At 50.1% G+C, this 27,884-nt stretch overlaps 1 protein-coding gene across 14 annotated transcripts in view; it reads right to left on the reverse strand.

Annotated features, from left to right (window-relative positions):
* Positions 1–27,884, reverse strand: part of CHST15 (carbohydrate sulfotransferase 15) — an 84,613-nt gene that overhangs the window by 50,378 nt on the left and 6,351 nt on the right. For 6 of the 14 annotated variants that reach the window (XM_005671536.3, XM_013983832.2, XM_021073610.1 and 3 more), the window contains exon 2: positions 17,580–17,730. The exons of 6 other annotated variants lie outside the window; for them this stretch is intronic. The gene's annotated coding sequence lies outside the window, so the exon portion shown is untranslated. Of the gene's footprint in view, positions 1–5,779; positions 5,947–10,746; positions 12,900–17,579; positions 17,731–27,884 lie in introns of those variants that run through there. 2 more of the 14 variants (XM_013983837.2, XM_021073613.1) reach the window with 2 other exon arrangements.

Consider the following 27,884-nt stretch of genomic DNA (forward strand, 5'->3'; position numbering starts at 1 on the left):
CATACTATAATGCTCTTCTGTTAAAAAAAAAAAAAATCCACTTTCTCTTTAACCAAGAACCACATGCCTGGGAGTGAGGCCAGGAGGGACATCTCCCTTGCCTCTCTGCCACGGCCATGGGCATTCCAGAGCCGACCACAGAATTCCCCAGAGTGGGTGGGCATCCGTGTTTAGAAACACGCACAATCCAAAAGAGCACCAGGGGACAAGAAACAGAAAGGACAGTGGGACCCTGGAGGACAATGTCTCGTGACTGACCACGTGCTGATGCCAAATGAGCCTCTGACTCCTTTGACGCAGGATCCCGATTCACACGGCTACACACACAAGGGAATGGGCACTGAAGGAGTAGCAGGTGGCAGGGACCAACAATGAAAGTCCACACCCCAGAAGTGTGTGAACACACACGCACACGCACACACAAAGACACACACACACATCTGTCTGTTGGCTCTGTGCCCTTGGGAAAATTGCTTTTCCATTTTCTGTGCCTCAGTTTGCTCATCTGTCAAATGGAAACAACAGCTCTACCTGAGAGCTCACATGAGGATTAAAGGGGTGATCCATGCAAATGCCTCTTAGGGTGCCGCCAACTCCACATGCTCCAGCAACAGCAGCCAAACCACTACCACTTCCCCCATTTCTCTTTCTTCTCCCTCTGCCATGTCTGCAAACAGGCTTCCGGCTCAGCAATATGGTCTCTTGCTTGGGCTACCCAGCCACGTCGGGATGCAAGGCAGGAAGAAGGAAAGCTGCAAAGACTGCATGTCAGCAACATCTCAAAAAGACTGAAATGGGCCATTTCCCAAGGTGACATGGCAGCAAAAATGCTGGTCCCACTAGGGCACCCGGAGCCAAGAACTAGGTTTTCAGGGTTTAAATTTTTTTTTTCCTCTTTAAGGCCACACCCACGGCATATGGAGCTCCTGGGCCAGGGATTAAATCTGAGCCACAACTGCCACCTGTGCCACAGCTGTGGCAACACTGGACCCTTTAACCCAGAGCACCAGGCCCGGGATCAAACTCATGCCTCCACAGTGACCCAAGCTGCTACAGTCAGATTCTCAACCCGCTGAGCCACAGCAGGATTTCCTGGAACTAGTTTTTAGATTGAAGAAGAGACCCTTGGAGTTCCCGTCATAGCTCAGTGGTTAATATCGGACTAGGAACCATGAGGTTTCGGGTTCGATCCCCGGCCTTGCTAAGTGGGTTAAGGATCTGGCGTTGCCATGAGCTGTGAGCTGTGGTGTAGGTCGCAGATGTGGCTTGGATCCCGAGTTGCTGTGGCTCTGGCGTAGGCTGGCAGCTGCAGCTCTGATTTGAGCCCTAGCCTCCATATGCCTTGGGAGCAGACCAAGAAATGGCAAAAAGACAAAAAAAAAAAAAAAAAAAAAAAGACTGAAGAAGAGACCCAGATAAGAAATTAGTTTTTTAATGGTAGTTTTAGGCAATATTTGATAACTATAAATGGAGTACAACCTTAAAAAAAGTAAAGAGGAGTTTCCATCGTGGTGGAGTGGAAATGAATTGACTAGGAACCATGAGGTTTCGGATTTGATCCCCGGCCTTGTTCAGTGGGTTAAGGATCCAGAGTTGCCTCGAGCTCTGGTGTGGTTCGAAGACACAGCTCGGATCCTGCGTTGCTGTGGCTGTGGTGTAGGCGGACAGCAACAGCTCCGATTTGACCCCTGGCCTGGGAACCTCCACATGCTGCGAGTGCAGCCTTAAAAAGCAAAAAAAAAAAAAAAAAAAAAAAAAAAAAAAGTACACAGTTAGCAAAACCAAAATATATGCAGTCATATCAGTTAAACTAATGGCAACATAAAGCTCTTTAGGTGTCAACTGATAAATTGTAAAAATAATTAATCAATTCGTTTCAAAGACAGTTTCAAATCCTTCTAACCTGCTTGACACTTTTAGAAGAGACCCAGTTTCCAACAACGCCTCTCAAGTCTGAAATCCAGATTCCCAACCTCTAAAATAAATAGGTCGAGTGAGTATTTATTTATAGGCACACGTCACCCAAGATGCTGAACACAGATACGTCCCATCTATCAAAAGGAGTTCTCTTCTCCATTAAGCAGAGATGCGCTGAAGGAGTTTGGCGGCAAGTGACTTCTTTCAGACAATTCCTCCAAGCTTTGATACTTGAAGCTGGAGGGGTGGACATTCAATCAACACTGTAACAAAGGTGTGTTCTCTAAGAACAGCTCCGTTTCTCTGGGGCCCGAGAAGATGCTGCTTCAGCAGAGCCCTCCACGCCCCCCTCGCTGATGCAAAGGAACTTGCGGAGTGGGAAGAGGAAAGGAAGCTGGGCAGCAAGAGCCGCTCTAGGAACTCCGTTCTACCCAAACGAGTAAACACGCAACCTCTTAGAATTAACCACAGGGCGGAACCTCTTCCATAAAGATCTGGAAAACCTTCCGGCCTCTTTAGGAAGGTCAGGACTTATCTGGAGAGGGAAGACTTCTTCCTGGCCTAAAAAACAGTCTCAAATTTTTTTAAACTCAGACTTAAAAAAAAAATCCTTGTAGCTGACTTTCTATCAAGAACTGCTCTAGTCAGTTGAGAAAAATAAATCCATCAAATCCCTTCTACTTTTTTTTTTTTTTTTTTTTTTTGCTTTCCAAGGCTGCACCTGTGGCATATGGAGGTTCCCAGGCTAAGGTTCTAATCGGAGCTGTAGCCACCAGCCTACACCAGAGCCACAGCAATGCGGGGTCCGAGTGGCATCTGCAACCTACAGATGCCACTGCAACCTACAGTTCATGGCAATGCCGGATCCTTGACCCACTGAGTGAGGCCAAGGATCGAACCTGCAACCTCATGGTTCTTAGTCAGATTCATTTCCACTGTGCCATGATGGGGAACTCACTTTTTATTTTTCTTTGTAAGGCCCCGCCTGCAGCATATGGAAATTCCCAGGCTGGGGGTTGAATGGGAGCTGCAGTGGCAGGCCTGCACCATAGCCAGGGCAACACCAGTTCCAAGCCATACCTGTGACCTATGCCGCAACTTGGGGCAACACTGGATCCTTGACTCACAGAGCAAAGGCAGGGATCCAACCTGCATCCTCGGAGAGACACCATCAGGCTCTCAACCTGCTGAACCACAACGGGAACTCCCTCCTTCTACTTCTCCTGTGTGTGCTTGCTGGACCGGCATCGGCCTTGACCACTGGACTCTAAGCCCCGTGAAGGCAAGAATGCCTCTTCTGTTCACTTCTACAATCATTTCCTAAAGAAAGACAGTCAGAAAGGCAGGCAGGAAGCAGGCAACACATTCATAAGCATAGCGCAGTCTAAACAGAGAATTCCCAATAGGTTGGGGGGAGGGGGGGGTATTTAAAATAGGATTTTCAACTCTGCAGGTTTTCAAATTCTGCCGCTCTAAGATTAGTCCTTATGGCACTGAAAACCCATTTCCTGGCATCTCTCAGGCCTGCAGCTGGCACTGGCTTCCACAGAGGGGCTGTTTGGTGGGCTGGCCCAGGGCTTGCCAGCCCCAGGTTCCTGACACCCACAGAGAGGAATGGTCCCCGCCTGCCCCCAGTTCTGCTGGGGCAGAAGCCACGGCCCCAGAGGGCCTGGCACTGGATCTCACCCCTGCCAAGCTCAAAAGTACCTCCCTGCCTTTCAGAATGAGCTTCCATACTTAAGAAAACACCAAAATGATACGTCTTAGTAAATTATATGATCCTTATCTGTGGCCAGAGGTTTTGTTTTCTTTCCATTTTGTTTTGTTTTTACCCATTTTCAGCTCTTACAAGCCCTTCAGGCAAATTTCTGAATGCACTCAGTCTACAGTTTCCCAGCACGAGCCACAAAACCCCAGGACTGAGTGTAGGACGAAAGAAAAAAACAGAAAAACACCCCCCTCTTTTTGGCTCATTTTCATTCCTTTCCTGTAAAGGAAATTTGGAAACGTTTCAAAAACATCAAGTATTCAGAGTTGACTAAGGACCCAAATTACCTTTCTCTTTCTCTTTTCTTTCTCGTTTTCTTTCTTTTTCTCTTCTTTTTTTGTCCCCTCAGCTACTTTCCCCTCTTCTATACTTAAAAGAGATCAAATACCAACTACTCATGCAATGAAATGAGTTCCTCCATGTAATTAATTTGAAGGATTTACTGGGGTTTATGGGTGGAAGAAACCAGACATTTAGGTTAGAATAATTGCCCATGGCATGACAGAGTGCTGGGGCTGGAAGAGTTTAAGTGTCAACCAGTCCTGTTCCAGCAGGTTGGGGGTGGGGGGTGAGGCGGGGATGGGGGATGGATGCTTCTGCGGGTTCTTTAGCTAATTCTAGCTGGGTCTGTCGCTGCTGCCGCCCGTGTGCAGCCCTCACCGCCCCCTCCTCCTCTGAAATTGGCTGAAAGAGACAAGTTTACGTTGTCACAAAGCAATCTGGGCTGACCTTTATTTTTCTGAATGTACACACACTGGGATTATTTTAGTTTTCGAATGACAAAAGAATTGACGACACTGCTGGACCATCTTTGGCTAACTCAGTTTTTCTGAGGTTTTCACACCCTTCAAGTTGTAAAACCTTGAGCAGAAATGAATGAACAAATCCAGCAGATGCTTTTCCCAACGAAAGGCCAACAGCATTCACTTTACAATGGGAAGGGGGCATTTCAATCTGGGGGGGAAGAGGGGGTGCCCTACTTGGACTGCCAATCGCCCCCCCTCCCAGAGGGTGGGTCTACACGGCACCAGCTCCTTCTCAGGGCTGCCTCTCCTGGGTCCCTCCTGTTCCCCTCACAGCTTTCTGAGACCAGGCAGGGCCCTTTGGCAACAGCAGGATTGTATGAACACATGCAATCCAGGGAGGGAGGGTTCCCTGTGCTCCCCTCACCCCACCACTCTCGCTGGGACTGACACCCCCCGCCTCCAAGCGTATTTGCAGCTGGAGCAGAGAAGCTGTTTGCGCAACGCAGAATAACTGGCTGGGCTTCTCAGGGCATCTCCGGGCCTGCAGACCCTGGTCCCTAGTGATGTGACAACAGCACCCCACATGTCACATTCCGCCCTTATTCTGGGGATGTGATAATGTGCCAAGACTCCTGCAGGCAGCACACTTGAGGTCTCTTTAAAATTCTCTTTGGGGATTTTAAAGGAGAAATTAGGAAAAAATTTCAAAGGTAGCATGGAGCTGTTAGATGTTTATCTTCTTTGACTATTTTTTTCCGGCTGGTAATTTCCATCTGCATCATTCAGTGAAACCACTGGCATCTTCACACCTGTCCAGACCCATCTGTCCAGTCATCAGTGCTCAGCCTGGAAGAGGGTGAAGAAAAGGGCAAACGCCCATCCTGCCCCCTAAGACCCGCAATCCCGTTAGGCACAGAAGCCACCAGAACAGAACCGCAGCCCCAAACCCAGGCACCCGAGAGGCCATCTTTTTAAAGTCCGCGTTTCCCCCGTAAGGAAAAGTCAGTGGATCTGCCCCAAATCCAGGGTGACTTTCAAGGCGGACCAACAGGACGTTTAGAGGAGGGGAGGTGTTGGTGGACAATTAAGCTTCTGACTAGAAGCCTAAGCCATCAAGTACGCGGCGCAAAAAGTTCCAAGTCCAAGGTAACATTTCCCCAGGTAGAGCTGGGTTTTCAAATTTCATTAAAGGCTGTGTCTAAACACGTAAAATGAAAATGATATATTGAGGCAATTATCCAGATACTTAATGTCAAAACTCCCGGAACCCTTGCCTCAATTAGTGAAATAACCGAAGCAAAAAATGAGCAGATGGCCAATTCCTGGAACAGCTGCTTCTAGTTCTCACCTCCTCTGGGGTCGGAGGCAGGGCCATGGGGGCGGTGCCAACGGCTCCCCACTGGTGAGCAGTTCCTGGGGTGCAGGGCGGTGGCTACAAGCCCAGGGGGCATGCAGGTGGCTGGAGTCCTCGTGCTGACTCCGCAGCCTGACCCCAAGCCTGCTTCAGTTCCCCATCTGCAAAAAGGGGATGATAATGAGAACATGGAGTCTGACAGAACGGCAGGAAGGCCAGAGATGATCCAGGGAAAGTGCCGAGCGGGAAGCCTGGGAGCCTGGGAGTGCCTGACTAGCTGGCTGCTACTCTTATGATGTTTGCCAATTTGCCATCACCATTGCTATTATTCCTATTAGGATTAGTATGTTATGTCATATTGTTATTACTGTCATTCCTCCTCGTAGAGTTTGTGTTCAGCGAACATGTCGGGTGTGTCTCTGGTCTGGTGTGCGTCACACCACTCTGTCTGTGTTTCATTCTGGCCACTTCTAGAAAGCCAGCTCCCTGAAATGCATCAGAAACGAATGACTTCGCCGTCTGTTGCAACGACGGATCCCTCATATTCTAATCCAGAAAAAGAAGATCAAAGCCCACATATTTTCATGTCTTCTAAGCCTGTTTAAAAAGAATCGCTATGCTCTTATTAAAAAATTCTGCTTTCCGGAGTTCCCGTCGTGGCGCAGTGGTTAACGAATCCGACTAGGAACCATGAGGTCGCGGGTTCGGTCCCTGCCCTTGCTCAGTGGGTTAATGATCCGGCGTTGCCGTGAGCTGTGGTGTAGGTTGCAGATGCGGCTCGGATCCCGCGTTGCTGTGGCTCTGGCGTAGGCCGGTGGCTACAGCTCCGATTCAACCCCTAGCCTGGGAACCTCCATATGCCGCGGGAGCGACCCAAGAAATAGCAACAACAACAACAACGACAACAAAAAAAAAAAAAAAAAAAAGAAAAAAGAAAAAAAAAATTCTGCTTTCCTATCACCTGCCTTGATAGCTCTACTCTTTACAAAAAAAAAAAAGAAGAAGAAGAAGAAGAAAATCAGAAAGACAGAGGAAATACTTATTCATTTAAAAAGACCATATCTTGTGAATAACCGCAAAGTATTCCATTTCAATAAAAAACATAAATGCAAATGATAAAAACAGGATCATTTTCTTTTTTTTCTTTTTTTTTCTTTTTAGGGCTGCACCTGCAGCACATGAAAGTTCCCAGACTAGGGGTTGTCTCAGAGCGACAGCTGCCAGCCTACACCACAGCCACAGCAACGCCAGATCCTTAACCCACTGAGCAAAGCCAGAAATTTAACCCATATCCTTACAGACACTATGTCTTAACCTATTGAGCCACAAAGGGAACTCCAGGATCATTTTTATTTTAAATGTTAGGACTGAGGCTATTCGGGGGCCCAAACCCACAAAGATGGCAGGGCAAGGAGATAGTGCAAGCTAGGCAGAAAAGTATCTGAACAGCTCTGAGCACTTCCCTCCCTGGGCTAAGCCGCAGGCCGATGTGAGTGGACGCGAGCAGTCAGGGTGCGGACTCTGCTTCTCAGAGGTGAGAAGACACCCGGCGTCCCACCACAGACATCCAGCTGGCATCGTGCCCCCTGGTCCCTTGGAGGCAGTGAGTCTTAACTTCCAGCTCCACGGGGCAAAGACGCAAACTCCTTGCACTAACATCTGACTTGCTCTCCACTATGGGGAGAATCGGGTTCAGCTGAATCCTGCACGTTTCGCTGGAGCAGAATCAGGGCCACGCAGGCCATAAAGACCATCAGGAAACGCGAGTCTTGTGAAGTTCAAGAGCGTCCCTGCCGTTGCCAGGTGCCATCTGTGGTGTGGAGGGCATGACACTGCAGGAGTTATGAGGGCTGGGCCTTGGGGGTTGGGCAGGGGGCTCAGGGTTGGGGAGCCCAGAGTCTCTGGCCAGTTGAAGGGTGCCCCCACCCCAAGAGAGGATGGAAGGAGCGGAGGGCAGGGCCTGTGGTCTGGGGAAGGTGGATGAGGGTGGGGGAGTCAGGCATTTCCCCAGAGACCAAGAGGCCCTCGGGACTCCCGGGTTCATGACTTCAGGCTGGAGAACCTTGAGTCACTGACGTTGAAGGGCGAGACAGAGCGGACGCCCCATCTGGTGTGAGACTCGGGTCCCACCACCTGGCGAGGGAAGCCTGAGCGGAGGCCGTCAGCTGGTCCCGCCCAACCGGACCCCACCCTCCCCTCCCAGGGGAACAGATCTCGCTCTCCCTGGCTCAGCTTTGACAGTCCCTGTTTCCCGGGCCCCACCAACCAGATCTGCACATTAGGTCCCATTAACTGTGAGATAAGGTGAAGGCGGCACCCCGAGAATCGAAGTTCCCGCCGCACTCCCGGCAGCCATTCGCCTCTGGCCACAGGGCCCCACTGGTTTCCTGGGACGACCTGAAAATACCGATGTCACCCAGGGTGCTGTCAGAGCAAATGACAGAGGACGGTGAAGGGAAGGCCTGGCAGAGAGAAGAGCCGTGTCCCAACAGAGGGGCTTCCCTCTTCACGGCGTGGCAGGACAGTGTCATCCAAGAGAGAGTTTTTAGAAGAAAAGAAAACCCTGCACTTAGTCATAGACTAGGAGTTCCTCTTGGTAAGAACCCAACTAATATCCATAAGGATGCAGGTTCGATCCCTGGCCTGGCTCAGTGGGTCCAGGATCTGGCACTGCCATGAGCCACAGTGTAGGTCACAGATGCAGCTCGGATCTGGTGTTGCTGTGTCTGTGGTGCAGGCCGGCAGCTGCAGCTCCAATTCGACCCCTGGCCAATGTGGCCCAAATGAGAAAAAGAAAAAAAGAAAAGAAAAAGTTGCAGACCAAAGCACAGGACAGAAGCAAAGTTTCTAGCCATCCCCACGTCCAGCGCCCATCCACCGAGGCCTGATTCCAGGGAGGCCAAGCCCCCGACCCCCGGGGGTCATATTTGACCCTCAGACTAAGACGGCACCTCCAAACTAGCCTATTCAACAGAGATCATTAAACCCCTACCGCGTGCCAGGCCCCCGTGTAGCGCCAGGAACAGAGAAGTGAGCTGAAGAAGGCTGTGCCCAGAGGAGCCCGCAGGCCAGGGGTAGAAGCATCCAGAACCCTACAAAGAAGATAAACGTTTGACAGGCCGAGGGCTGTGGGTGAACATGAGCTGCTGACAGACCAGCATGCTCATCTGCATGTCGCGGCCCGCCACACCTCCCTCTGGGGACTCCCACTGTCCCCCGAGAAACGGCGGGGCCAAGGCAGGAAGCAAAAATGAAACCCGATTCACTTTCTGGACAGTTCTGTAGCTTAGAGTTTGGAGGGGCTCCCATTCCACTGGAGTAGAGACTTGGATGAAATTTAATTTAAAAGTCAAGGTGGAGTTTTCACCTTGACCGAAGGCTGGTCAGGGCCCACCCATGCCTGACTGCAGGGCAGATGGGTGTTTGCTTCTGTGCTGGTACTTTCTTCCGAACAAGGAGCATCAGAGCAGATGCCTCTTTCTTTCGTCCTTTCTTTCTTTATTTATTTTTTTTATTTTTGCTTTTTAGGGTCTCACTTGTGGAAGTTCCGGGCCAGGGGTCGAATCGGAGCTGCAGCTGCCGGCCTACTCCAGCCACATCTGTGACCTACATCGCCTCTCACGGCAACGCCAGATCCTTAACCCACTGCAGATGCTTGTTTTAAAGGCAGCAGCAGAGAGAAGTGGCAGGGAGGACAGAGCCCCTGGACAGCTCCTCCTCTCGCTGGACAAGGCACCCTGGAGGCCAGGGGTGTCATCAGCCTGAAACCCCGTGCCCAGGTGAGCAGAACGGTGGGGGGACACCAGGGGCACTGCTCACCAACTCCAATTCCCTGACCTCCAGGCTCAGATTCCAGCAAGGAAAGGAAAGATCCCAGAGCAGCGGCGCCCAACAGAAAGGGAATGTGAGCTACATGGCCAAGTGTAAATATGCCAGAGGAAGTTCATTTTCACATATTTCATTCCATATTATCATTTCAACATGTATGCGGTATGTCATTAATTATAGAGTTACATTATTTTTTTCATACTAAGTCTTCAAAATCCAGTGTGTATTTTACATGTATAATACATCTCAATTTGGATGCCGAATGTTCATCAGAAGTACCTGATTTGTATTTAGACTCCCTAAAATTCACAACTGAAAATGTAGAGGGAGTTCCCCGGTGGCTCAGTGGGTTAAGGACGTGGTGTTGTCTCTGCTGTGGTGGGGATTTGGTCCCTGTCCCCAGAACATCTGCATGCCGCGGGTTCGGGAAGGAAGGAAGGACGGAAAGAAGGAAGGGGGAAAGGAAGAAATAAAATGGAGCGGTCCGTGCCCAAGTTGCTCCAAACATTCTCAAAAATTTTCCAAGAATTGAACTGGATGCATGTTTTAAATTTTAAACTGATTAAAATGAAATGCTATTCAAATTTTCAGTTCCTCGGTGGTACTGGTCACATTTCAAGGGCTCACTGGCCACGTGTGGCTTATGTTACCATCTGGGCAGCACTGAGGCAGAGTATCTCCAGTGTCCCAGAAAGCTCTGTTGTACACGGCTGCTCAGGACAGACAACCACTGGAGGACGAGGTCTCTTATTTCCTTCATTCCCCTCCTTTCCCAGCCTCCCAACAACGGGCACTGGAAAATCACTGTTTCCCAAATTGATGGAAGACTCCCTATGGCCCTGGGTAAAACAGTGCTTCCACCTCTGCCCCAGATCTGCAGAATCTACTTGGGGCAGGGAGAGGCAGGTGGGCAGGTGACTTTTAAGCCTCAAGCCAATGGCCACAGAATTTCCTTCTTTCCAAGTCTCCCTTATCCAGCCACGGCCACTGTTGTGAGTCAGGAATTTGATGGAACCAGGGCAGTGCATACACCACCTTGGAACTCAGCCAGGGCTGGCCCCCATGGGGCTCTGCACATGGGACAGAGTCCTCTCCCCTCGAGCTTCCTGTCTGTATCAGGGACACCAACATACCTGCACTCATAACTGTCGTCAACACACAGGGATGTTCAGGAAGTGTCAGTTGCCTCTTCTCCCTGCTTTGGACCCCCAGTCACTCTAAGCATCAGCCTTGCAGGCAGGAAAGGCTTTCTCCCCACCTTGAACATGGGGTGGAAAAGTCAGGCTTGTCAAGCTACACAAAAGAAGGGAGTGTGCAGAACCAGTTGGTTCAGGGACTGGATTGATTTGCAAGTAAAATCTTTCTAAGAGGAGGCAGCCCCCACCCCCTCCAGGAGAGAGGAACCCCAGGTTGGCCACTTTCATCATAAGGATTAGCCTAGAGGCTCTACTTCAAGGCAGGCAGACACCCAAAAGGGTGGCGACTAAATGCTCGATTCTGGACTCTTCCCAGATACCAACAAATCCCCACTGCCAAGTTCAGGCACAAAGACTGGCTTCCAGTGAAACGTGACCATAGGGTGCAGGCTCCCAGTAGGGATGGGCATCTTTCTGGGTCATCATAGGGACTTTCTCTCCACTCATTCCCAGTTTATCCATTCAACACAAACCTGCAGAATGGCCAGCAGTTACCCCAAGGTCTTTCCTTTGGAGGCAAGGGGCAAAGGACAGTCAGTCTGACTGTATGTTTCTCCAAGCTCTTATTTCACCTTTCAGGAGACTCATCTGCTGCTGGGGGGAACTGCATGTGGTATAATTGCATGGAAAATGGGCCACATCTGCTGAAGTTGAGTCCTCTCATTCCCAAAGACCAGCATTTCTACTCCTAGGTATGTGCCCCACAGAAACATGCTCCAGTGCTGATCAAAGGCATGCACCACAATTGGAATGCTCAGTGCACCAGCTGGAAGGCCAAACTAAAGCTGCCAGCAACACCAGGGAAGAACCTCACAAACACAGTATTGAGCACAAGAAACCAGACACAAAGGAGGACACTGGACATTGTTCATTTATATAAAGTACAAAGAACAGATGGAACCTGCAGAGGTGGTGAAGGTCAGGATGGAGATCTCCCCTGACCGTGGACTGGGGGTGATCAGTGAGCAGAAAGGAACTGGGGGTCTCTGGGATGCTGTTCACACTTGACCATGGGGCTGGCTGCACAGGGAAGTTCTGTTCATGCAAATCCATGCAGGTGTAAGCATTTGGTAAGTGCCCTCTAATTAGGTCTGTTATACTCCATGAGTGGGGGTGGGGGTGGGGTGGGACTCATAAAAAAGAAAGTATGGGACCTCAAGGAGATAGAACTCAAAGCCTCCCGACAAGAATTACCTGACCCTTATCATCATCCCACCCATCTCCCTGTAATGGCCCCTCCTCCACCTTGAGCAACCTGGCCTACCTACTCCTTCCTGCCCCCTACAAGGAAATGTAGGTGGCCCATTCCTCACCCCACCCCTATAGAGGCCTTATATGCCCCCAAACAACCAGCACATGTATCCTAAGACCCCTCTTTCCCGAACAAATCAGCAGGTCAGCAGGTGTATCCTAGGACCCCTCCTCTCTGCCTGGGCTATAAAATCGGACATGACCATGCACTCATTGTCGGCTCTCCCTGATTATCAGGAGGTCATCCTGCTGTGCTAGCAGTGATTCTTATCTCGACAAACTCTTCTTGCTCTTCACTTCGCTATGAGTCGGGAAAATTCTTCTTTCAAACCGCGCCACAACAGAAAGAACAGCTGGTAGTGGGTCTTTCTCCCGTAGAAAACAAGAGAGAAATAAAGGGCACATAGGAGATTTGAGGCCGGCATGGACGTGTCAATGAAATTCAGCCCTCTTGCCTTGACCACAAAAGACAACACCCACTTCCTTTCAGAAGCACCAAACCAAAGCCACCTCCACTCGCAAACACTCAGTGATTCTGGGACCCAGCTCACAGTCCAAAGGCTAATGATCTCCATTTGCCAGGTTCAAAGGACTTTCAGAGCCTTAAATGACTCTTCTCAGGGTGGACTTGGTCAGGAGGCCACAAGCCCTGGTTCTCCTGAGCCATGTCATAGGGCCAGTCTGGCAGCCACCTGCAGGTTGAGCACATGCTGGGAAAGCATGGGATCAAAGAGAAGGCTCTCACTTATTCCTTTAGCCACTTTCTTTCTTTGTTTCCTTTTTTCCCCTTTTTTTCTTTTTGGCTGCCCCATGGCATATGGAAGTTCCCAGACCAGTGATCAAATCCAAGATGCAGCTTTGACCTACACCCACAGCTGCAGAGACACTGGATCCTTAACTCACTGTGTTGGGCCAGGGAGTGAACCCTCACCTCCATAGTGACAATCCTTAACCTGCTGCACCACAGTGGGAACTTTTTTTTTTTTTGGTCTTTTTAGGGCTGCCCCTGCGGCATGTGGAGGTTCGCAGGCTAGGGGTCGAATCAGAGCTACAGCCACCGGCCTATGCCACAGCCACAGCAACGTCAGATTCCAGCTGCATCTGCAACCTGCACCACAGCTCATGGCAACGCTGGATCTTTAACCCACTAAGCGAGGCCAGGGATAGAACCCACAAGCTCATGGTTCCTAGTCAGATTCATTTGCACACGCTACGACGGGAACTCCCCACAGGGGGAACTTTGATAGTATTATTTTCTCATATCTTTACAGTTTCCTTCCATTGAAGGCATTGTCTGAGAAGGCCAGTGCACAGGCCAAAACAGCAATCCAGAACCTCATTCTTTCATTCCTTACCAGGTTCCATTCTACATGGCTGTGCTGGGCACACAGTGGCAGACAGGGCAGGCGGGATTCCTGCCACTTCAGAGTTTGTGGGGTTTTGCAGAAGAGAGAGTCTGTTTTGTATGCTCATCTCTCCTTCCTTCCCTCCTTCCTTCCTCTCTTCCTCCCTCTCTCTCTGGTTTGTACATTAAAATTTTTCCCCAATAGCTTTGAACCTGACATGTTATTAACTCAGACTCCTGCACCAGGTCATAAAATACTGTGGACTTTTTTCCTATTATTTTTCTTTTCAAAATAAAAGCAATGATTACAGATGTCTCAACAGGGAAAATAAAACCAGCTTTTGTTTGCCCACCAAGGTGCTGTAACTTGTCATTTACTGAGAAAGTTAAGGACCGGCTGAGCGTCCCCTTGAAAGGGAGGCTCTGATGCCAGACAGGCAGGTACAACAAACCTTGCTTCATGGTCCTGGGCTCAGCAAGAGCAGCTGTGACCTCTAGAGCCGCCTCTCTCTCCCCAGCCAAGAGATGCATAAAAGATGATTTCTTTCTTCGGGCATCACAGCCCCATTCAGACCCATCAGCCTGTGACAATGAAAGCAGAGCACAGTGTCCTGGCTCCCTTTGAGCTCACATCCCCAGTGACCTCATACAAACTGAGAACAAAAGGCGGGAAATCCAGTGGCAGTCCACAGTAACTCCTCCGAGACGAGACGGGGCTCTGAGGAGCTTTCCGTAGGGCTTCTGAGCAGAGCAACCCCCAAGCCCTGCCCCCAAGAGAAACTAATTTTAATCTTCATTCAAGATCCGCAGTCCCAATTCGAAACCTGCAAGTCCTGGCTCTCCTCTGCTGGAACCTCCCCTCTCCTTGGCAGCCAGCCCTGGATGCTACTTGCCACTTCTCCACTGGCTTCGAAGAGGAAAAAGGCACCCACGAAGCCGGTACAAGTCTCAGCTCAACGCCCTGGAGAGAACAAAGACTTAACACAAAGAAGAGCCGGCCCTTCCAAGCCCTGCAGCCACTTGCTCCAGCGGAGGGCCGCTTCGGGCGCTGGAGTCTGTGTCCTCCGCCAGGATCTGCGCTCTCCGCCCTCCCACCCCCCACTCTGCACACTGACTCTCCGGGCTGGGAAAGGACAAGGCTGACCTACGGCGGCCCTGAAACCCCGGACTCTCTCCAGGGGCCTTTCACTCAGCTGGGAGGGCAGAGCCCAAGCAGTGGGCACCACAGACGAAGGCCAAGAGGGGCTGGGGCCGCCCCTCCAGGGACCGAGGCATGGGGCTGCAAAGAGAGTCATACACCAGGTCCTTAACCCACTTCGCCAGGCCAGGGATCAAACGTGAGTCTCCAGAGACAACGCCAGATCCTTAACCTGCTGCGCCACAGCAGGAACTCCAGCCTTTTACATTTTGCAGTGAAAAATCTCTCTCTCTCTCTCTCTCTCTCTCTCACACACACACACACACACACACACACACACAGAGTCGGGTGTTCTCTTCTCCAAGCTAAGCTATCAGACTGTAGGAATTTTGCCCTTGTCGCTTGTCCATTCTGAAGATTTTTCCCTGATTTCTTTTTCTTTTTTTTTTTTTTTAATTTTTTGGGCCACACCTGCAGCATATGGAGATTCCCAGGCTAGGGGGTTGAATCAGAACTGTAGCTGCCGGCCTACACCACAGCCACAGCGACATGAGATCCAAGCCGTGTCTGTGACCTGCACCACAGCTCATGGGAACACCAGATCCTTAACCCACTGAGCAAGGCCAGGGGTCAAACCTGCATCCTCGTGGATACTGGTAGGGTTCATTACCACTGAGCCACAATGGGAATGCTGACTTTTCCAGACTTCTGATGCACGGCACCTGAGAAAGGCACATGAAATCCCACCAGCAGACCAGGACCATCCTTCCAGGAATCAGTTCAGCTCAGCCAGCCTCTCCTGAGCATACACAGGGGTCGGGAACCCTGCCAGAGCCCGCAGAGCTCACCAGCAACAGGGCAGCAACCCTGCCCTTCGGGGGCTCACAGTTTACTGTTGACACAAGGTGCTGGAGGTCAGGGTGCTCTAGGATAAGGATGACACAAGATGCCCAGGGCCAGCTCCATGGGCTGCAACCCGTGCAGTCACGCAGGTCCCGGGGCCCACAAGTGTCCTGCACGTGGTTCAATGCTCTGCCAGCTCCATTCTGAGCTCCTTCATAAGTTTCTCATAAAGGGCTTGAATTTTCCCATTGTACGAGGGCTTGCAAATTATACAGCCATTTCTGGAGATGCCTAAACAGTTATACAATCAGGATTAAAAGGAGAGAAATCCCATCCAGAGAGCGTCTCTCATTCCTGGTACAGCTAAAGAACAAACACATCCTTAGAGAATGGCATTACGCCCTGGGTTTAATCTCATCGCTGGTCTACGCAGGGACCTTTCCAGGGTCATTTCAGAATCAGCATCTTCCATTCCATACCACAAGAGACGTTACGGCAAAAGCAGTTCCCACAAGCCCATTTATCGTAGCTCTGACCTATGACAGTTTCTTCTCTAAAGCAGCTCTGCCTGATGATTTTAAGATTATGGGGACCTTCGGTTTCTCAAGCCGATGTGATGACGCAGCCATCCCAGAATCCAACCGCCTCGCACGCCCTCAAGTGGAGGCCTCCCCTGTGAAATTTATGACCTGAAGCTTATGCTCCTCTGGCTCCTTTTCTTTTTTCTTTTTCCTTTTAGGGCCACGCCTGTGGTATACGGGATTTCCCGGGCTAGGAGTCAAGTGGGAGCTGCATCTGCTGGCCCACACCACAGCCACAGCAATGCTGGATCTGAGACGCATCTGTGAGCTACACCGCAGCTTGCAGCAACCCTGGGCCCTTAACCCACTGAACAAAGGCCAGGGACCCAACCCGCTTCCTCACTGACACTACGTCAGGTTCTTAACCTGCTGAGCCACAGCAGGAACTCCCTTCTATCCTCTTTTAAAGGGAAAATCTTTACCCTGGTTGAGGGATAAACTTATTCCAAAATTATATATAATATATGTTTGTACATATATATATAAAGGTGCAAATATCTACATATATTGTATAGGCATACACACATACATTATATATGTATATATGCACATACATATATGTGTATATGTGTATATGGCACACCTGCGGCATGCAGAAATTCCCGGGCGAAGGATCAAACCTGTATGCACCATAGCAGTGACAATGCCAGCTCCTTCACCTACTGAGCCACCAGGGAACACCATTTACAAACAAGCTGGATTTTAACCTTCCTTTGTGAAGAATGCAAAATCAATTCCGTATGTGCTGACAACGCCCTGTATCTTGGCCTGGTGATGTCTCACAATTAATGCTGCCCATAAGGCTTACAACCATCGGCTTCCCATGACGCCTTCTGGTTATTACAACCATCACTCTGACCCAGAGCTGAATGTAGGGGGTTTAGACGCAGCAGGATGCATGGGGATTTTGCATCTTTAAGATTGTAGATGGTTTAATTAAAATACACCAGAGCATAAATCAATCGGAAATAAGGCTCCCATCCACCAAATTAGGCAGCAGAAGCTTCCCAACCTTAAGAGTTGAACAAGGAACAGAGGAGAAATTTTACTGAGATCTTTGCAGTGTTCCGTCCTCTACTGATATAAACTGTTTTCACCGCAGTGAAACCACCTGCACTCAGGGATGGAAGGGACATGACACCTTTTTAGCCAAGGCCCTCGTCCTGCAGGCGAGAAAAGAGGCTCAGAGAAGTCAGGTAAGCAGCCCCAGGACACAGGGCGGTCAGGGCGAACTGGGACCAGAGGTGTAAAAGCCTGAAAAAATGAAGCTGACCCTACAAGGTAGGAGCCAGCAACCTCTCAAGTCAGACTGCCTGAATTCAGGTCCCAACTCTACCTTTCAAAAGCTGCCAAGACTTGGGCAGGGTGACCTTCTCTAGCCTCAGTTTTCACATCTGTAAAATGGGGGTGTTAACTGTGTCTGTGTCAACGGCTGCTGAGAGTAAAGGGAATACTGTCAAATCTAGCATATGGTAAGTATTCAAACATGGGCTACAATGATCGGAACTCAAGCTTCTCAAGTCTTTGTCTTACATTCTATTTCACCAAACTGTTCTCTATCTCACGGGCTCCTTACCTCTGCGAATCTCCCAGATCTGGGGGAGAAACCTACCTGTGTGCACACACCAAGGATGGGCCCCCACAAAGCACCAGGTGGGCACAGGGAAGACACGAAATGCGTACATTGTGGGTCTTCCGGAATTTGATGATCGGATAAAAACTAATTTCGGTTGATGGCCAGTTGGAAGGGATCCAAAAACAATCTGAAAGATAAATGACAACACTGAAGTTCATGAAATTCTAAGATGCTTCCCAAGTGCTGCGGATCCCGAGATTTAATGAAATTAGACGGCGGCAGAATGTGGTCTGCAGCTTGGGTTGCACCAGTGTCGGTTTCCTGGATTTGATAATGTCCTCTGGTTATGTTAGATGGTATCACGGTGGGAAGCTGGTTGAAAGGTACGCAGGAACCTGTACTATTTTTTGCAGCATCTTGTGTGTCCACAGTTATTTCAAAATAAAAAGCTAAAAGAAAATTAGGAGGCAGAATCTAGGAGCACCAGAAATTTAAGGAGACTCTTGGCAAGTTTTCAACATGTCAAAACAGGCACAGCTCCTAGGCGGTATGGCCCCACACAGGACTTGGGAAGAGAGGCTGAATGAACATCTGGAGTGATTCTAAATCAAGCTCTTCTGAATATGAAACTGTTTCTCTTTTATTTCTCCATTTTCTAAAACATAGGGAAATTTATCCATATGTTTTGTCCGTATTGAAAAATTCAGCATACACAGCATAAAAATGGAGATGAATGTTGCTATAACTACTGGTAAACATTTATTAGGAAACGTTTGCAAGGTTTAAGAACGTCCAGAGAGGAACAGGCAGAGATTTAAAGTTTATGACCACAAATGACAGGGATAATCTGTTGAGGCCTTCCATACATCAGGTCAACCCGCTGGTCCTTGGGCATCGTTTTTCCAGGAAGGAAAGGTTGACTCTATGTTATACCAAGGGGCCCAGGTGTAGACAAGGTGGAGCGTATCCTGAAGAAGAGAGCAGGTGGAGGACCCAGAAGGCCAGAGCACCAGACAAGCAGTTCCCATGGAGACCACAGTACCTGGGTGATGGTGGGACCTGGGGTGGGGAGGTGACCTAGGAGGTAGGGAGCCAATTGCCAAGAAAGGGACAAGGAACAGCAGGGCCCTTAAGGAGCTGAGGTTCTCACGGACGATGGGAGAGAAACATCTGTGAGTAACCACAGGAGGGAGGAAGACCCTCCCTGTGAGAGGGCACGAGAGGAAGTCAAGTCCTGAGCGAGAGCTGGGGCTCGGTCAAGGGCACGGGGCCAGGGGAAGAGAGCCATGCTCAAGGCAGGCGCCAGACCTTCATGGGAGTTCACTATACCCCTGTCCCCCTCCAAAGGGTCCCCTCTCCCCAAACCAGACTTCTTGGAGTTGTCACAGAATTCAGGTGAACAGCCGCAGGCTCACCTTTGGGATTTCAGAGACTATTTCAGTCTTGTTTTCATGAGTGTGGTTTCAGCTGCTCACCCAAGACTTCCCCCATCAAGCATGTGCTGACTTAAAAATAACTCCTGTTCACAAGCCCAACCCTGAGCGAGAGGACGAGGAGAATGGGGGTTTTCTTTGCTTCTCACTAGCCCTGCTTTTTAAAACTGAAACAGCTGCAGGCCGGCTGGCATGGGACAAGGATTCTTCCCCCAGAGATGAGACCAGGAGAAAGCGAAGCCGTAAAAGGTAATTTGGAGGATGGAGAATGGAAGAGAATGGGTATCAACCCAAGTGTGCTACAAACCAGGTCCTCAGAGCCACTCTTCCCAGCCTAGTCATCCCATCCCATCCCATCAACTGGTCCCCCGGACATCTTAGCATTCCCGGGATGCTCTTCCCGAGCATCCCAAAGAACCAAAGTGGTGCCTTCTTGTTGTGCAAAGTTCAGCTTAGATGTCACCTTTTTGGAAAGGCCTCTTCTGATCACTCAGTCACTCCCCATCAGTTGGCACTTATTACGAACAGAATCAGCCTGTTCTCTGACTTTTGTGAACTCATCCCTAGGTATATACATTCTGTGAGTGCGGAGACCCTGTCCATCTCGTAAACGGCTGGATTCCCAGCTCTCAGGACAGCATCAGGCACACAAAGGTCCTCAGTCACTGGAAGGGGACTCTTAAGGGAGGTGCAGAACCTGAGGCAGAAGAGCTGAAGATGGTCAGACTCCCAAATGGTCTTCATTAACAGAGCTGAAGGATCAAGGGCAAGTCGCTTCGCCTCCAAGGTCAAGGTTTCTCCAGCCATATCGGAGGGTGAGCAGGGAAGGAAAACAAACCAGACAACCAGTAGGAAGACCCTGTCATTTCTGAACTCTGGGTCCAAACTGCCAAGTCATCTGTGTATTCCTGCCTCTCCTCCTTGCATCCAGCCATCCATCCATCCAATCATTCTCTCCCAGGGGCTGGGTCCTTGGGATATAACCTTGAATAAGACACACTCCTGTCCTAAAGGGACAAAAACCCTTTTAGTGGCAGGGACAGAAAGGAGGCAGTTCCTGCACTGACCAGCCAGGGGCCAAAGGAGACTGCTGGGCCTTTGGCTGGGACCCCTGTGGAGAGGAGGGGCCAGGCCGCTCTTGCAGAAAAGGAAACAGGAGCTAAAATCCCAGAGATGCTGCAGTGATGGGCATCCAGGGAATCTGATCAAGAAACCCCAGGAGAGTCACAGTTGAGGACAGACTGAGGACGAGAGGCTGGGTCCCGAGATTTCCATGCAGATGAGCTGTCCCTCGTCTTCACCATGAAGAACTGGAAATCTTCCTCAGAGGAACAACTACAACCACTGTTACGCTGCATCCGAACCAAAGAGCTTAACACTTGTGCCCATGCACAAACACACATGTGTACACACACACACACACACACAGATGCCCAGGGCCCACCTCCGCAGAACACATGGAGGACTAGAGCATGTGCACTTCTTTCCAAAATCCCCATGGGGGTTCCCAGGTGACACCCTGGATGTAGAGCTTCCTGCAAAGTTTACTTCTGATTACATCTGCAGAAGTGCATTGTGGGGGCGGTGCCAGTGATAAACAGCAAGGGATGGAGCTGTGACAGTCTTAACTGGTGAACCTTCCTAAGCATCAAGAACATTCCGGCCACAAAATAAAAACTAGTCCAGGGACACAGCTCCACGCCCTGGGATGCGCCCCCAGCCCCGGCATCACACCTGCCCGGGTGGGGAGAGCGCCCCACTGGCCCACACGTGTCCTGCCTTGCAGCGGCCCAGCCCGAGTCTTTAAAAGACAACTTCATAATGTACCCTGGAGTCACAATCACAGCCCCTTGTTTATGGGCTCGGCCAGATCAGATAAAATTTCATTCTCTGAATTGGTTCCTAATTTAATTACTCCCCGGATCAGCGCGGGCCTCCCGCTGCCGCAGGGGAGGGATGCAGGAGGTGCTGGCGCCAGGAGCTGCGGCTCTTGTTTGGCAGCTGCTGGAGATGAGCCGTGCTGGGGCCTTTGCAGGTCGGGGGGAGGGGGGTTGGAACCACGGGCTCGGGCAAGGTGGTCACCCATCAGCCTGTATTTGCTGTCCCCAGCCAATCAAGAAGGTGACCTGGGGTTTTATTAAGGCCTCAGGGAGAACATTCAGGATAACTGGGCTGACTCTGAAGACCCAGATTCCATCCTGACTCTGTGTGGCCTCGCTGGGTCTCAGTTTCCCCATCTGCAAAATGGGGCTGGACCATGTTCCCCCAAAGGCCTTTCCAAGCTCTAAAATTCAGAGATTTCAGGGGCAGGGAGGATCAGAACCTCATCTGAGAATCAAGCCTTTTCTCAGGCCAGGGAAAGAGCATATAAAAAAGTAAGTGAATTTTATTGTTAAAAGCAAGGGAAAATAACTCATGAAATTTAATTCCAGAAATGGAAACATGTCCACACAAAAAATGTGTAAAGGAATATTTACAGCAGCATTATTCATAAGAGCCAAAAGGTGGAGACCACTCTAATGGCTATCAACAGATGAATGGATTAAAAAAAAAAAAAAAACAGGTCTGGAGTTCCCGTGGTGGCACAGTGGTTAACGAATCCAACTGGGAACCATGAGGTTTCAGGTTTGGTCCCTGGCCTTGCTCAGTGGGTTAAGGATCCAGCATTGACGTGAGCTGTGGTGTAGGCTGCAGATGAGGCTCGGATCCCACATTGCTGTGGCTGTGGTATAGGCAGGTGGCTACAGCTCTGATTCGACCCTTAGCCTGGGAACCTCCATATGCCATGGGAAGCGGCCCAAGAAAAGGCAAAAAGACGAAGAAAAAAAAAAAAAAGGTCTGTTCATATAATGGAATAGACTCTAATGTCTATCAACAGATGAATGGATTAAAAAAAACCCAGGTCTGTTCTTACAGTGGAATATTATTTAGCCATAAAAAAGGAATGAAGTACTGATATAAGCTACCACATGGATGAACCATGAAAGCATTGTTACATGAGAGAAGTCAGACACAAAGAACACATATTACTCGATCCCATTCATCTGAAGTCCCAGAGAGAACAACAGAGATAAAAAGTGGGTTCCTAGAAGGTAGGGGGAGAAGGGGGAGGCAAGGGGCTGACAGTTGACAGGCACATGGTTTCTTTTTGATATGATGATGTGTTCTCAAAGTTAGCTGTGGTTCTGGCTGCACATATCTGTGAATACACTAAAAGCTACTCAACTGTATACTCTACATGGGTGAATTTTATGTTTCGAGAATTACATCTTCATAAAGCAGTTTTATCAGAAGAATAGGTTGAATGGCCAAAAAAAGTCTATTGCGGAGTTCCCGTCATGGTGCAGCGGAAACAAATCCAACTAGGAACCATGAGGTTGCGGGTTCGATCCCTGGCCTTGCTCAGTGGGTTAAGGATCCGGCGTTGCCTCGAGCTGTGGTGTAGGTTGCAGACGAGGCTCGGATCTGGCATTGCTGTGGCTCTGGTGGAGGCCAGTGGCCACACCTCCGATTAGACCCCTAGCCTGGGAACCTCCATGTGCCTTGGATGTGGCCCTAAAAGGACAAAAAGACAAAAAAAAAAGTCTATTGCATGATTTTTAACAATAAATCAGATGAGAACTTTGTAAAATAAATATATACGTATAAATATACATATCTGCATACAAACATGCACTTGTGTTCGCTTGTGTTTGCGCACACACACACACACACACCTCCCTGAATAGCCCTGCAGTTTCGAAACAGGTTCAAAGCTACGTGGATTTTCAGTGGGCAAATCTCCTTCCATAAACAAACAAACCAAAAAAAAAAAAAACCCAAAACCTGCTGACTCAGAAGTGGGAAGGCTTGCATTTTTCTATTGATTTATTTCAGCTTTAACAGCCAAAAGTAAATTTATTTTCTACCATCTAAATGGCAACTGAGGTTTCATCTGCTTTTTAATACATCGTTTTTATTCTCTGAGCCAAAGTGTGAACAATGCAAAAGATCCATGGATTTTCAATGGTCAACCTGTGGGCAAATGATTTTTTTTTTTTTTTTTGGCTTTTGGTCTGGAAGATATTTCTGATGAGGAAGTCATTTTTGCTGAGCTCACTCTTCTCTTTTGTACCTTTTCCCATATCTAATTTCTCACCAAAACTGCTACAGAGCAGGTAAAAATAGCTTTTCAAAGTTAAGGCGACCCAGATGTCAGACTGATCCCACTCTCATTAGCTGGAGCATCCTTTCATCGGCTCATTTAGTCTTACTGATAACTTTCTGAGGCAAGTTCAAAATGTCCTAAAAGCAGCTATTTCCTGACTTGCAAAACAGTGCACTTGGATTACCGGACTGATGGGAGATTGGATGAGGCCTTCCTGGAACTATTTCTCTTTATCACAAACTGTGACAGAAGAAGGAAAGGCCACATCCTTGTGGGCCAGGCTACAGATGACCACAGAAAAGGCAACTGTGAGTTTCCCACAGTTCAAGAACCCCCAGACCCAGGGAGCTGGTCCTCCCTACAGACTCAGCATTTCTAATGGACAGTGTTTCTTTCACACAAGAAATATTCACCAGTGGATCAAAGTTAAGAAGCAACCAGGGAAGGGCAGGGCTTAATGCTGGACAGCGGATGGGACAGTGCGGGGGCTACAATCCCGCGCCATGCCTCTCCCCTTGGACCACCACCTGCTTCACGTCCTCCCTCAGGAGGGCCTCAGCATCCTGGGACCCGAAGCAGAGAGATGGTTGACATTCTTATAGCCAGGACACCATGCTCTTTGCAAGTCCTGGTCCTAAGGCAACAGCACACGGTGGGAGAGGAGGAGGCGGCCCCACCCATGAGAGGGGCCTCGGGCTGGCTGGGATGCTGGACAAAGGAGGTCCTGGTACCAGCCAACTAGAGGTCAGAGCTAGGGGATCCCAACGTTGCCACAACCCCCCTCTGCCCTGGGGCCCCTCTCATTTGTCCTTCAGCTCTGTGAGGAGGGGGAGGTTTCCAGGCAAGGCACGAGCCCGGATGCAAGGCTGCCTTTTGGATCAGGTTGGTCCTCTCCCACAGACCAGATAACCCCACTCCTGATCTGTTGAGATTCTGGAGAAAGGTGTTCCATGGACCAAGGGCTGCATGGAGAGTTGCGAGGATAAACTTGCCTCCCTCCAACACACACACACACACACACACACAATGTCAGGAGCAGAGAGACCCTGGCCCCGCCCCCACTGCAGCCCCCAATCCCTCACTCCAAAGAAGAGGGCAGAGGCCAGATAAGTGATGACATCCTGCCTCCAGCAAATGTTCTGGGCTGTTCTTCGCGGAAAATTAAAAAGCTAACCTTCCCCAAGAATCCAGGGAAAGATCACATCCTACAGAGGCCCCCAGACTTCTACCTTGAACCAGACTAGAGAAAGAACGCCAGTTCCCCCATTCTTTTCGACATCTGCCTAAAGCCACAGTAATTCTGAAATCAGTAATTCAGAATCAGTAATTCACAGTAATTCTGGTCGTGTCTGGGTCCACGACCAGAGATGAGCCAGCTGCGGACAACCCCTACCTGGATGGCCCCCGGCCGGTCCCACAGGACCTGGGCCAAAACTACGCCCTGCTTTGTGGCTGCAGCTAAAACAGATCACAAGTATCTGCTGAGAAACTCAACTGCTTGGCCCAATTCCCCGGGGCAACCCCGCTTTCTTGTAATCCTGGAGAACCCTTGCTGGCACAAAGCAAACACAAATGCGTGTGTGTGTGTATTTGGAAGACTCTTTATATAAACAGGTTCACAAATCAGAGGAAATAGCCCTCTGTAGACCAATAGTCTGATTTTTGGTTTGGAAATTATGGTCCCTATAAATACACGCCAGGACAGACTTTTATATTTTGAACGCAAATATTTACATTCCAAACAAAGGAGCAGGGAGCCTGAAGACAAGCTATTTACACCAGCTATAAGAAACACAAACAGCCCCCACATTTCTTGCCTGAGTTAAAGGCTCCGCCTTCTATTCCTGAAACACCAACCAAATTTCCACAACATTTATCCCCAAGACTCTCAAGACACACACGCACAAACTGTGGTTACTACCTTTTAATAGCCCCAAAACCTACTGTCAGGAAATCCACAGTTATTGCATTAGGCTCTTGACTCCTTGAGAAATTTAGTGACAGGCATGAACGAACTCTCCCGCACCAGGCTACCAGTGTGGGGGTCCTGTTCTGTCTCCTGGGTGCACCCCCAGGCCCCCTGAGGCCCACAGGAAACCCATCACAGTCCTCTCTCTCCAGGACAAACTGGCTTTTGATGCATTAACTCAACCAACAGCAGTTTCTCCTAATTGCACGGCACCCCGAGACGACGTCACCCTGGAGAGGCCTGCCAGGCCGAGGAGAGTGGACCACATCCAGGAAAACCAGAAGGAACACGGTATAAAGTAGGATGGGGTCAAGGTTGAGTTCAATAGGGTAGAACCACAGACGCTCAGAGGATGGTAACCCCTGCATGGGAGGAGGTGGAAAGATGGAAGAACTACTGGCAAAGCTTCCTGAAGGCGGTGATGGGGGTGGGGGTGGGGGATGGGGAGAAGGGGGGGAAGGGGAGGGCCCATAAAGGTTTAGGTCTCCTAGGTTTAGGAGAGGGAACCAAGAGGAGGCGGGAAAGCTTCTTCGGCTCAGGCCACCCGGCTAGGGGTCAGCCAGTGGCTCCGCCCCCGCCTTGTAAATTACACTTGTGCAGCCTTGAGATCAAGGGCTAATCATTATCTCAATCTGGCTCATCCTGTCCACACTCGGCAGATAACAGCACCTGGTTGACAGGGTCGCCTGGTAATCTCAGGTCCCCCTCAATGTCCTTATCAGCCACATTGCTAAAGTTGTCCCTATCAACTTCATACCTAATAGGTGCCACGTGTCAGCCCCCCACCCCCCTCCATGGGTCAGCTCTGCAGCTCTACTCCCTCGAACCCAAACGTGACCCCATCTTATTTGCTGTGTGTATGGGAGGGGAACGCTCCTTGCCCACATGTGATGGGCCCCACCTCGTGGAGCGAGCGCGTGGGTACCATCACCTGTGTCTACACGAGCCAGGAGCGTTCAAGGAGGATGAGGATCTGGGCTTTTTCCCACACAGAGTCAGCACTGCCCCCTGCTGGCTGCCCCAGGGAGGAAGGGAGCCCGGCTGGAGAGGCTGCGGCTTTGCCATCATTCTGCCTGAGGCTCAGGGGAGATCAGCCGGCCTCACTGCCCAGCTCTCCCTTTTACGATGCCCACTGGCCACCGGTTCAATCCCATTCTCCGACGTCCGCTTCCATGAGGAGCAAACGCTGCAGTGTCACCTTCATCCATCCTCCTCCTCCCCCCTCTCTCCATAGGCTCAGAACTTGGCCAGGAAAGAGGGGCTCAATTTGGGGAGCGCCCTTGAACCCTAACTTGTAGGAATGGTACTCAACTCACACGACAAGGTAGAGATTATTAACCTCCATTTTACGGAGGAGGAAACCGAAGTACGAGGAGATGAAACCACTTGCCCGGGGTCTTGGTGATGGAAATAAAGACACACCCAGGCTCACCCCACCACCTGCGCTGCCCCTCCAACACCCAGGCTAAAAGAACATCCAAGGAGGGGGCCCCCAACCTTTGAGGGATCGGAGAACGAGGATGCCGGCCCAACTCACTCCATTCGGCCTCAGTGGCCAAGCAGGGCTGCCCAGACCTCTTTCAACAGGGGTGAGGCGGACCCTCAGACTCTGAAACACCTTCCAACCTCACAGCAGGTGCGCCACAGGCCAGACCCTCGGGGCAGCTCCCTTGGAGGGCATGGCAGAGCAGGACCGGGCGTCCCCTGAGCTGCCCTGGAAGGGACGGACTCACCACCTCCCAAGGCCTTTCCTTCCCTCAGAGGCTCTACCCACTGTCTTTTTGACCACAGGGAGCACAAGGGACCAACAGGCTCATATTCCATCTCAAGAGAAGACTGTACATTATAGGAAAAAATAATCACGCCTGCCCTGCCATCTTATTCCTTGCCCTGTTGGGGTATTTTCCAGGCACCTGGGTGACTAGCCTGCCTGTTTCAATATTTTTATCACAAACATAATTCTGGAAAGCGTCCCAGTTTCCATTATCATGAAACTCTCTGCCTTTGAGGATCTGCCAACTTATTTTCTTCGGGGACCCAAAAGGCCTGGACCAGGGCAAACTCTAGAAATGTTGAATCGGTGGCAGGGAGAGCCTGCCCCAGAAAGAAGGTCCCCTCACACCTTTTTGTGTGTGTGTGTATCTTTTTGTCTTTTTGCCATTCCTTGGGCCGCTTCTGCGGCATATGGAGGTTCCCAGGCTAGGGGTCGAATCGGAGCTGTAGCCACTGGCCTACACCAGAGCCACAGCAACGCAGGATCCGAGCCGCGTCTGCAACCTACACCACAGCTCACAGCAACGCCAGATCCTTAACCCACTGAGCAAGGCCAGGGATTGAACCCGCAACCTCATGGTTCCTAGTTGGATTTGTTAACCGCTGAGCCACGACAGGAACTCCACCTCCTCACACCTTTTAAGATTAGAGTGGAGCTCAGGATGTAGCATTCCAAAGCAGGCTACCCCAGAACATTCCCAAGGAAAGCTCCCTGCTCTGCCCTCGGCTTCATCGCAACCAGCAGGAGCACAGAAAAGCTGAGGCACGGCCTGTGCATGGTGTCGGCTGAAAGCATCTCAGAAGGCAGCTGTTTATCCAGCCACCTCCTTGCACAGACGAAGGAACAGCCCAGAGAGGTCACCCAGCCTGATCAAAATCAAGGCGTCCTGGAGCCCCTGGCCTTAACAGTGTCAGAGAAGCCCTTAGAGGCAGAATACGCCAGAAGGCATCCCCCGCCCCAAGAAATATACACATCTACAAAAAAAAAAAAAAAAAAGAAATATACACATCTACATAAA

Source organism: Sus scrofa, chromosome 14 (genome assembly GCF_000003025.6).
Source record: "Sus scrofa isolate TJ Tabasco breed Duroc chromosome 14, Sscrofa11.1, whole genome shotgun sequence".
Lineage (NCBI taxonomy): Eukaryota > Metazoa > Chordata > Mammalia > Artiodactyla > Suidae > Sus > Sus scrofa.